Raw genomic sequence first — 11604 nt, 5'->3', positions numbered from 1 at the left:
GAGTTGGGTGCGTGGCCATGGCTGATGAGTTATGTTAATAATGCTACTTGAAAGTATTGTCCAAAATTTTTTTAAATTCTATTAAATTTTTCTATCGCTAATTGCTAAAAATATCAGCAACGAGTTGCGTAAGTTTCCCGGCGAAAATCACAGATTTTGTTTAGAAAACTTATGGTTAAAGTGCACTTAGGGGAGTCCAAGCGATCTTCGTCTCTGAACATGAGGTTTTCGGTCGTGTGTTCGAGCCTCGCTCGGGCAAGCTGGCCACGTGGAGTTTTCCGGCTTTTCTCCACGTCTGTAACTCCTGAACAGGGGCCAGTTACCTTTAAGGCATTATTTCCCCGCGCGAGTATGGCCATTCCATCTATAAGGCCGGCTAATGGCTAATCGGACGCATGCGTCCATATTCTCGTTCTCTCGGAGTACATAGCCTATATGAGCTGCAACTCCATATTAATCATTCGACAAAGACACACCCACAGTGCACTTAGGTAGCCCCTATGGCGGCACTTCCGGAATATCAACAACACGTGTGCTTTGATAGTTAATCTAAGTGTTGCTGTCTTTAGTTTACTAGATATTTAACGTCATTTGGTTTCTAGATTAATTTCCTGACATTTTATAACCTTTTTAAAGAATAGTTTAATTTAATTATTGACTTTCTAAGAATTGTATCTTGTTATGTAAATCATGTTTTTTCGATGTTTATACTGTATTTGATATTTTCTGTTTTTATTGTTGTAATGGCGGATTTAGGAAAAGATCGACAGATTTCTTGGAAAATTTCTTTGGGAACTATTTTTTCGTTTATTTGGCATCTAATTTGCATAGAATGTACTGTACGTTGAGCGTCAGCTGTTTGGCTGTGGGCGCGAGTAGTCGAACAGCTGTTGACTGGGCGAATTTATACGGCACATTATGATTGTTTCATAGTTTAATTTTACCAAAATGAAAATTGGTGGACCTGTGTCGTCTAAATCGACGAGACTGTTGTAAACAAAAGGAAAAACAAGGAGAACGTTTTGACCTGTTCATTCAGCATACGAGTAAGGTTTATCCAGGACCGGGACGTGTTTCATTAACTTATGGAAAGAGCCAGAAATTGCATTTTCGGCCCTGAAAGTAAGTAACAATAAATCCGAAAATCGTAATAGGAAGAATCTAGACGTGTGTATTAAGAATGCGGAAGAAGTTTCCACCATGGAAAAGGATGAAGTTACGAAAGAATCATCCGAAACATGTTTTTTACCGAAGAAATTGGAGAAAAGGAATTAGAAATATGTCAACGGTGAGTTAAAGATTGTTTTCTTTAAATGCCTGAGTAGTTAGTAGCTGCGTAGATCTCCATCTTGTTTGTGAACGCGACATCGACAAACAAGATGGCGATCGGAAGTGCCGCCTTAGGGACTACATAAGAGCACTTTTACCGTAAATGCCAATAAAGAGTAAAATTTTCATTAAGTTTAAACCCACTCGAGACATGACATATTGACTCACCCTCTATCTCCCTACCCCTCGACTTTTAACAACCAAAATTTAATAGCATCAATGCCAAATTTCGTTTCTTAATCAGGTTAAAGTCCAGACGCGTATACCGTCATGTCGGCTCATCTCTGATTCCAGCAAACAAAAGAAACAGTGGGGACGCACGTTCTAACCTAACCTAACCTATTCTAATAAAATACCATAATTATTACCAACCAAAGTATTAGAATAGGTTAGGTTAGGTTAGAACGTGCGTCCCCGCTGTTTGCTGGAATCAGAGATGAGCCGACATGACGGTATACGTATCTGGACTTTAACCCTTAATCATTACCCCATTTTGAAATAGTACTCGAAATAGATGTCAACACAAATATACAAATACGCATTTAATGGAATTTTCCATATTTTAAAAAATGTTTTGGATTGAAGTCTCAAATCTTGACGTTTCCCGGAGCGCCAAATTTGACACGATTCCAATACTGTTTCCGTGTTATAAACAAACTGGGAAAGTAAAATTGATAGTCCTTCTCAGAATAAGAATGAAGTTGATATTCATCTACATATAGCCTATAAATGAGGATGTATTTATATATTATATTTGTTAACATATTCACTAATTACTGCGATGTGTAGCATATAGGACTTGTCTGCGTGGAATCAAAAGTTTTACCCTGTGAAAAGTCTAAGTATTTAATTTTCCACATATAACTCGAGTTTTTCATTTCTGAACGGTACTTTCTTAATTCGGTTAACTTTTTACCTACGTGCACCGTCATGGCCGCGGTCGCGGCTGTTCGTGCTCCCGACTGACTTTTCCCAGAGGGGATCCGCCGGAAGGACGCCGAGTGTATAACGTCACTAGTTATTGATAAGTGTTCAAGAATTACCGTGAATTAATAACTAGTGACGTTATACACTCGACGGCCTTCCAGCGGCTCCCCTCCGGGAGGAGTCAGTCAGGAGGACGAATAGTCGCGACTGCTGCCACGACTGTGCACGTAGGTAAAATTTGACCCTTAATTCCAATAAGTGCCCATCGGGCTGGTCACGTGCAGTTTTCCGGGTTTTCTTCACGTTGGAACATCTAAATAGGAACAAGTTTCCCATAAGGAGAAAGTCCTTCCGGGAGGCATCTTCCTTCGGCTGATCGCCACGTGGTGCGTTGCCGTAACCAAATAAACCAAGCCAAATACACTCGCAAAACTGTCCTCTCTGGTTTGGATCGTCATTACTGAGAGCATAGGCTCTTCTTGGAATGTAACTCTTCAAATGCCAATGCTTTAAAATGCCACGGACACCATTTTGAAATTCCTATCTCACAACCCCCTTGGCGCACAATTTTCTTGAACTCTGGAGATACGTTTCCATTAACCTTTCTTGCTTTGTCGCGTTCCTCGAAGATATCCATGGTGTTCCAGAGTGTTTCTTGCGGACATTCTGAACAATTCCATCTGCTTCAAACTTATCTCGAATTCAAGTGATGGTAAGTCACCTAAGTAGATCTATTTGAAACTCACTGCTAAACTGTGTTTGCACTTCAACTGCATTTCCAAACTATTTAAATGATTTGTAAAATAATTGCGTTATTTCACTAATTCAATAACAAATTGTAATTACAATTTTTAACATGTTTTTAATTATAATATTATTTAAACATTTAAAATTGATTTCATGAAAGGAAAGACTTATTATAAGGGTGATGTAAAATAATTTAGTAGATATATGATCTGTTAGCAGTAGATAAATTTGCAAAAGTTACAAAAATAAAAATTACAATTGGTTTTACTTGGATATCTTAATAAATAGTTGTACCAATAATGATATTTAGATTCTCGTAAAGCTTTCTCATTTATTAATATTGAATATGAAATTGATGATTCTAATAATAAGATCAGTGGTATATTTTCTCTTAGTCCTACTAGTCCTGGTGGGATTCCGACATATCTGTCTCATAGACGTAACTTTGTACCTTTTGCCACTTCGCCACGCTCGAACCATTGCCCAACCTTTCTCAAATTTTCTTCAGCAGCATCATATACAGAATAAGAAATAGGATAATTTACTTTGATACCCGAACCGTATTTTAAACCCCCAGCCGTTTACTCAAACTAACAAGTAAGTTGGAAAAATAAAATCCTCTTTCAATTAATATATTGAAACAATAATAATGAAAAAATTTATAAATTGCTTCTACATAAAGTTATCAAGGAATTATTACAGACTGAAAGCGTAAGTAAGAACAAAATAAGATATAACACTTGAGTAATATTAGGCCTTATATATGAATATATTTTCCCCGAAAAGAGTGGTAGTAATAATGACAGGGTTTTCAATATCAGTATACTTTATCCTTTCGATATTCAAAATTCTGTAAAAATACAATTACTGAAGAATTAAAATTATAAAATAGAATCATTCGGTGCAAAAGTAGCACTGTTAATTTGAAAGCGCCTGCATATTGTGAACCTAGGGTGCTATATTTCCTAATGCGCCATTGAATAAAACCGCGCTTTTTGTCCTCCGAGCAATAAATTTTGAATTATTTTGCTATTCGAAGATATAATTTTTTTAAAGTTGAAATTAACTATTATTCTTATTGAACTGCAATCTGAAAAATTGTAGACCTATAAATTCCCACTGTCATCCGTCTGTCTTTCCTTAATCTCGAGAACAGAGTTAGTTAGATGAAAAACAAGACAAAATATGGAAAGATTATGGGTAGGACGTCTAATGCAAACTGGAAGTCATGCTATATCAATTCAAAACTTTTTCCCTAAGAGGCATTAGATGACCGGCACGACTGTATTGCTAACAGGAAAAGTGTGATGTACAGGGGCAAGACACTACTAATTTGAGGTGAAGAGCATATATTTCAAATTAAACAAATTTTAAAAAATATGATAAAAATTGCAGCCCGACATTCTAACCTTGTTACAATAAATAATTGCTCGTCACTTGAAAATTATCAGTTGTAAATTATATCTACGCGTATCATATCGTATAGCGTAACATTACGTTCCAAACCAAGGAGGCCAAAACGGGCATTAAAACGTTGAGAGATTCTATAAAAAAAAAAAAATAAGAATTCGGGAGGCTTCTGTTTTGTATAGATATTGTATGTGTGGGCACGATTTTGTTTACCTTGTGTCTTTTGTCGAAAATTTCAGAAATTTTGCAGGTTGTTTGGGTATTAGTGGGATTGATGCTATTATATTTTAGTGGTTTAAAGTCGAGGGGATGAAGAGATAGAAGGGTCACGTTTATCTCGAGTGGGGTCGGACTTACGAAGATTTTACACGTTATTCGCACTTACAATTTTTATGAAACCCATCTCTATCCTCGAAATTAATCTTTTTGCCATTTTATAATTTTTAACATTTTTACCTGGAAATTTAAGCAATTCGTTGTTGCATTTTTTCCCCAATAAAGTATTGGCAAAAGATAAGTCTGTCGACACCAAGACCCCCCCAAATATTTGTATTCATTTATTCTTTCTAATTTATTTTCTGGCAAATGAAAATTTGGGGATTTTTTTTTTCATATTTTTTGTTGGNTGGAGCAAAAGTAATCATCACATACTACTCTACTACAATCTTAACTTACCTGCATCTACTTAATGATGATAATGATAACAACAATAATAAAAATAAGAAAATAAATTAATGTAATGTATAAGTTTTAAAACTACGAAAATAATTCGTATAAACGTACTTACACTCCATTGAAAATCGTCCAAAATATACTGAATTCTCCATTGGTTGAGTTGGCTAGACGAAGCCATCAAGCAGAACGTGGTAAAGAAGCGTGACGTAATATCATCCATCATGGCCTCATGTTTCGAAAGTTACGTCGCCATCATCTTTCGAAACTAGTGATTATTGTGAATAGAAAAGCTCTTCTGCTTTTATAATATTATAATTTTTAAGTGTTTATATAAAAATAAACTCATAATTTTATTAATAATTCATTAATTTCTTAAGTTTACTACGAGAGGATCACTCAGTATTCGCATCCTCATCACTAATGATCATAAGAGGCAAACTAATGTGCTAGGCATGTATTATGTTATTTTTTAAAATTTTTTCTGGTATATTAATAGTAAAAATAAAACAAAATTCAACGTTAACACCCAGAATAGCGTATTCTATCTAAAGTTACAAGGTAAAATTTGTAGCTATAGATACCACACTTTAATTACAAGATTAAAAATGACTTATGAGTTTAGGCGGCATACCTCATTCATATATAAGATTAATTGGATAATTTGCAATTGGATAAACCCTCCAATTTTCTTATAAAAAAAAAAAAAAGAAAGGAAGGGAAATATGTGATAAGGGGCCTCTTTCATCGTAACAAACGACGCCATTTTGGTTTATAGGTATTTCCCAAAGGGGAAGCAGCAGTATTCGCCACACCTAAGATCCCCCACGGAAGATACTCGCACCAACGATTTGGATAAGCATTTCCACGCAATCTTCCCATCACTCGTCGTTTGAACATTAACGATGTGTCGGAATTGTCACTTCAGTGTACCACTTGGCGTGACAATCACTTCCATTTGCATAACAACGTAACGCGTGCAGCTACACGTTGTAACAGAACTCCGTCACGCAAACCGTACTTTCGACTTTAGTATTCAACTCAGCGATGATTGAGAAATATGTTACGTTCGATGTTTTGTATGTTTTTAACTTCATTTTTTCTCAGGTAATTAAACTAAACGTGAACTCTCTATGTGCCACACGTTCTATTCAAATTACCGACCACTTCTTACTAAAACTCTATAAAAAATTATAAAAATTAAAGGAATTTAAAGTGTTTAGAGAAGCTCTTTTTTATTGGTAGAATACTTTTTAAAAAAAAATAGCCCTTGATTGATGTAAAATTACTTTAAAGTATAGGAAAAAACACCGCGCAGACAATAGAAGAGTAGAAGAGAACTGGAAAAAGGATTAAAGGAAACAAGGAAAAACAAATTATTAAAAAAAATTCAGTTATTATAACCGGTAAAAACTTTAATTAAAATTTCAGATAACAGATGGAAGCACGTACACCTCGTCTACCTTTAAGCCACGTGACAGGGTGACAACATCATCATTGGTGGAAACCTCTTCATCTTTTATGAAACCTTTTCTGGCGTATACTTAGGAGCGATGCGAAGTTATGTCGAAGTGGAGTGGATAGCGTGAGGTTAAATCATTTTCTTTATCACTGGATAGAGTGAACTAGTTTGTTCGGGATCCCATGGCCTTACACGAAACGAGATGATTTAAATATAGAAATTGTGTTTATATACCTTATCATGGCTTACAGAAGGGCGGCTGATAATAGCAATGGACAAACAGGAATAACAGATGATAATCCTCATCACATGGTGTACCGAAAAGTAAGTTACTCCTCTCTTCCCTCTCGAATATGCAAGCTTAAATTGTTATCTTTTATATACGTTAATTTATAAGTAAGGATTTAATACATTTATTTCTAATTTTAAATTATATATATATATTTTAAAAAAATCCTTTCTTTCCTACTAATTTATTATTCTCGTAAATCATCTTATTTGCATAACAATCAATATTGTATAAGAGAGAGAGAGGAAAAAAATTGCATTGAAGCATAAAGATAAAGCGATTATTATTTATTGTAAAATATAAATTTTCGATTTAAAAATATAATTCTAATTTTTATGTTAATTTAAATCTAAAAAAAATTTTTTTTGGAGTTTCCCCTGTAAAGCTTTCTTTCTTTCATAGTATTACAGGTTTGAGGTGAAGATTACTTTAAAAACTTACGGTTTTTTCGACACTGTACGAAAATAAAACGTGTGAAGTGGATAAAATCCGATGAATTTAAGTTACACGATATTTTTATATAGCAAATAAACATTAGTGTGTTTACACGATTTAAAAATCTTTAGTTAAATGTTATCTCGGAAGAACGTTGTTAAGTATCGATTTGGAATCCGTAGCTTCTGTTGTGTATTTCTATATCTCTTCTCGTCATTTTAATACTTTAATAAATTATACGACTGTTTAATGATAGAATAGTAATACTGAAATCATTATAAATGCTTAATTTCAATCATTACCAGTTTAAATTACATCGATTCAAATTGTTTTCTAGTTATGTATACAATATCTTTTCAATGCACGCTTAGGAAGTAAAGTTATTTTATGAATTTTAACTATATTTAATGAAATTATTTACAATGTTTACTTTAAGTTTTGAAGCGGGAAATGACTGACGAATAAATCTACTTTGAAATATTAATTCTCTTACATTTATTGGTAAAGCACCGAGACTATTACGTCGCGTGTATTTGACAACTGTTCCTTTGAACTGAGCTTAGGGGAAACGTCGAGAAGTATTGTAAAAACTTGTCAACCCGACTAACACCTTATTGGATTTCGCATTGATTTGACTGACAACAGATACGATATCTCGGAAACACCTTTATCATCGTGACAAAAATATTCTCCAAGTTCCTTGTAAGCGAACTTAAAATATTTATTCTAGACGCGAAGCACGTTTAAGTCTTCCAAGTAATCGTATAAACTATTCCCTTTTATTCTTCTCTAAAATAAAAATGTATAAGTTACAAAACTTTAAAGAGATTTCATGTTATAATTCTCGTTTATATCGTCCATCCTCTTTGATGTTACAAAATAAAATTTGCAATATAACAGCTTAAGAGGTTAGAAAATACGAAAATTAAATATAACTTGAAATAAATTCTTAAATTTCCTTGTAAATATGAGTTTATATCCATTTATTATAAATAAATATACACCTAAATTATGTATAAATTATTACGTGTATTTACTTTAAGTTAAAAATTAAAAGAATGTTTGTTTATTAATCGTTTTTCTTTTTAAATCGTAAAATATTGTATCTAGAATTAAGAAAATTCGTTTTAATACTAAAAAAAACAATCAGTTCAAATATTCCTTATAGAATTGTAAAGAAAAAAATATGTTTTTTTAATCAAAAATTTAATCTTAGATATTGGCTTCTGTTTAAGTTTAGATCAGTTAAATCAATTGAAAAAAGACGGGATTTAAAACTAATGAATTAGTAATTTTATATCTGACTTGTGAGTCAAGTTACTTCTCCNCGTACCCTAACTCTGTACAATGATGAATGTATTTTTCATTTAGGACAAGTAATTTTATATACATTATTTAGATGAACATCTGTATTATTTTGGAGATGATTATAAAATACTAGATAAGATGCCTTCGGTCTTATTTAAAGAATTAATATACAGGAACGGATTTAATAGTGATAAACTATTGAAAATGTAGGTTTCGGTTCACGTGTGGACATGCTCAATCGTTAATTTTCCGATTACGGAAAGCAAAGAATACAAATTTACACTGCAAAAGTCTTCGGCTCGTTACTTTCAGCGTCGTATTTATTTTTATAGGAATAAGAAGAACCTTTTTCCTGTTTACCATAGAAATAGAGTAAAGGAATCAACCATCGGTTTTTTAAAGTCGAAAATACTGATAATTAGATGATTCCCTTAACCTTAAAAAAACAGTTTGAACATAATATCCGTGCTTTTCGATGAAAATATTTTAAAAATATTTTCATCCCTATAAGTTTTAGCATTGTGTAAATATCCCTTATATCTCTCTTGACAAAGTTGCGCAGAGATTAAGAATGTGTATATTTAGTGTACAGTACCAAAGCCTCGCGGCCGGATGGCCGAGCGGTCAAGGTGGCAGCCCACCGCTCTGGGGGACCCGGGCTCGAATGCGAACGGGTCGAAAATTCTCCACGAATTTTTCGGGGATGGTCCGTTCGGATATGTCGGGCCTTGTTTCTTATTACTCGGCAGTATCATTGTGGGCGTAGCCGAACTTGTAATGGGCTTGCAAAAGGAAGCTCTCTTAGTGCCCACAGGGCGGAAAGAGTTAAAAAAAAGTACCAGAGCTNTTATGTAGGAAAATCTTTCTTGAGAAAAGGAAATTATTATTTTTTCTTCTCCTTCTTCTTCTTTTTCTTTCTAAATATAGAATATCAAGCTTTTTCTCAGACTTAAATTAAGACATAATATACAACTTAGACACTTAAATTACTTATATTATATACTTTACATCCCCCGTATAAAGTAGGTACACAGTTGTTGTTATAGAAAAATCATTTATTTTTATGTATATATATAAAGTAATATAAGCATACATAATTAAACTTACGGCTGAATCTTTCAAAGATTATCACTTTTAATATGCTTAAAAGATTTTATTAAGCTTTATATTATTTTAAACGCATAATATATTTAAAGTTTACCGAGTTTGATCGTATTAAAAGATTAAAGTTTTAATTGTAAATGTATTAAAAAAGAAATAATTCAAAATTTAATGGCTTGGAGTGTAATTAAAGACATAAATAAAGAAGAAACATTCAATTGTTCGTCTTATAATTATATTCAAATTTTGTAACTATTGTTATATAAAGTTCGATATCAAATTAGTTTGTTAATTTAATAATATAACTTTAACCTAATCCATCCACTTATCCTAAATACAGTGACAATTTAATAAAACAAATGCACTTCACTCATTAAGGTTACATTCATCAAAATAATTAAGCTCATCTAACGATGAAGGATTTACTGAAAGAATTTTCTAAAAAAAAGAAAAAACAAAAAAATTAATATGTGTAATTATTTTTAAAGTGGGAGTAATTAAATTGGAGAAAGAATAAATTTATATGCTTTGCTGAACTTTCTATTGTTTCTTATGCATTTAGATTAATGTTAAAGGTTATGAGAAATTCTCAAAATGTACGTGAAATGAATGATGAAAATGCTGGAAATTTTCAACTTTGTTTTCGTTATTTTTTATTATTTTTTGATTTATTTTAATATTTAATTATAATATATTTACGGGGAAAAATCCATATTACTTACCGCTATGTCGTCACAATGCCGGGATGCAATTTTTAATTATACTTTTTTAATTTAAATAAAAATTTTGAATTGAAGTCACGTGAATTCCGGTTTAGATGGTTCCTGTACAGTTAGTCGGAATCTTCTCCCCTAAGCTTTTTAGTTCTCGATATTAACGAAGGACAGACGGACAGACAGCCAGACAAACAGTATAGGTCTGCAATTTGAAAATTGTAGCCCGATAAGATACCTCGAAATTTATAAATTCTTCAAGCGTATTTACTATTTTTAATGCTAAACTATGCTTTTTTTCCTATTTTAAACTTGACTTTATTAAATATTATCGAATTTATTTGAGAAATTTGGAAAAACGCATCACCGTGTCTCGTCAAAATCGATGATATTATAGTATAAATATTGATAGTAAGTTCAATATTATTGGAGAATGTCGTAGTTTCCAGTCGTCTTAAGACTTTTTGATTTACATTTCACTCGTTAAGTACATCATCCTTATCAAGGATAAGGCAGAAGAGTTTGTTAAACTCACCGTATCTGTAGGTTATATTATATTATTATTACACGTTCGTAATCATACCAGATAGAATTATATGACATTCTCCAAAGTAAATATTTACTATTTGGCAATGAATCAATCCACAAGTTAATGTTTTGGCATGGTTAAAAGAATGTTTCCATCATTGAGCAAATAACTTTTGTGCCGTCTCCCAAAATAACTACAGGTTATGAATGATGGGAAATTTATCATTAACGATTCTCGACACCACTAGCCAACTTGTCACCAACCCGATTCCTTATCAAAACACATTCTACTCATACACGACAATCTTTTTAACACGTAGCAGACAGACAGACTGACAGAAAAAAAAAGAGTAGAATCTACACGAAAAGTACAATTAAAAATTCAATTTTTTAATGAGAAAATTATGTCTTTAGAGAGGAAAAAAGATTGATAGAAATTTATTACATCGTTCTTCTTTAGGGGTGTTCGTAAATGACGTCTACACTGGGAGGGGGAGTTCAGTAGACGATCATCTTGGGCATTTTATTATATTTATTACAAAATTCTTGCGTGTTTCGGTTCTAAATGGGATGTATCATTCATAAAGCGATAAAGGTTTTAAGGGGGGGCTTGGGTTGTTTTTTTGTTAGATGTTCGAAGAGGGGCTTAGGGAAACTTGGACGAACTGGGGGAGGGGAGAGTA

The 11604-nt window shown here is 32.8% G+C and overlaps 1 long non-coding RNA gene across 1 annotated transcript; it reads left to right on the top strand.

The window, feature by feature from the left end:
* Window positions 1-698: 698 nt before the first annotated feature.
* LOC111637839 lies at window positions 699-8201 on the top strand. The gene is made up of 3 exons (XR_002758743.1): window positions 699-1288; window positions 6517-6871; window positions 7239-8201. It is a non-coding gene; the product is annotated as an uncharacterized LOC111637839 (long non-coding RNA).
* The last annotated feature ends 3403 nt before the right edge of the window (window positions 8202-11604 follow it).

This window comes from Centruroides sculpturatus, unplaced genomic scaffold, assembly GCF_000671375.1.
Source record: "Centruroides sculpturatus isolate CEXI.00-Female unplaced genomic scaffold, Cexi_2.0 scaffold1163, whole genome shotgun sequence".
In the NCBI taxonomy this organism is placed as follows: Eukaryota; Metazoa; Arthropoda; class Arachnida; order Scorpiones; family Buthidae; genus Centruroides; species Centruroides sculpturatus.
This window is presented reverse-complemented; position numbering and strand designations above follow the sequence as displayed.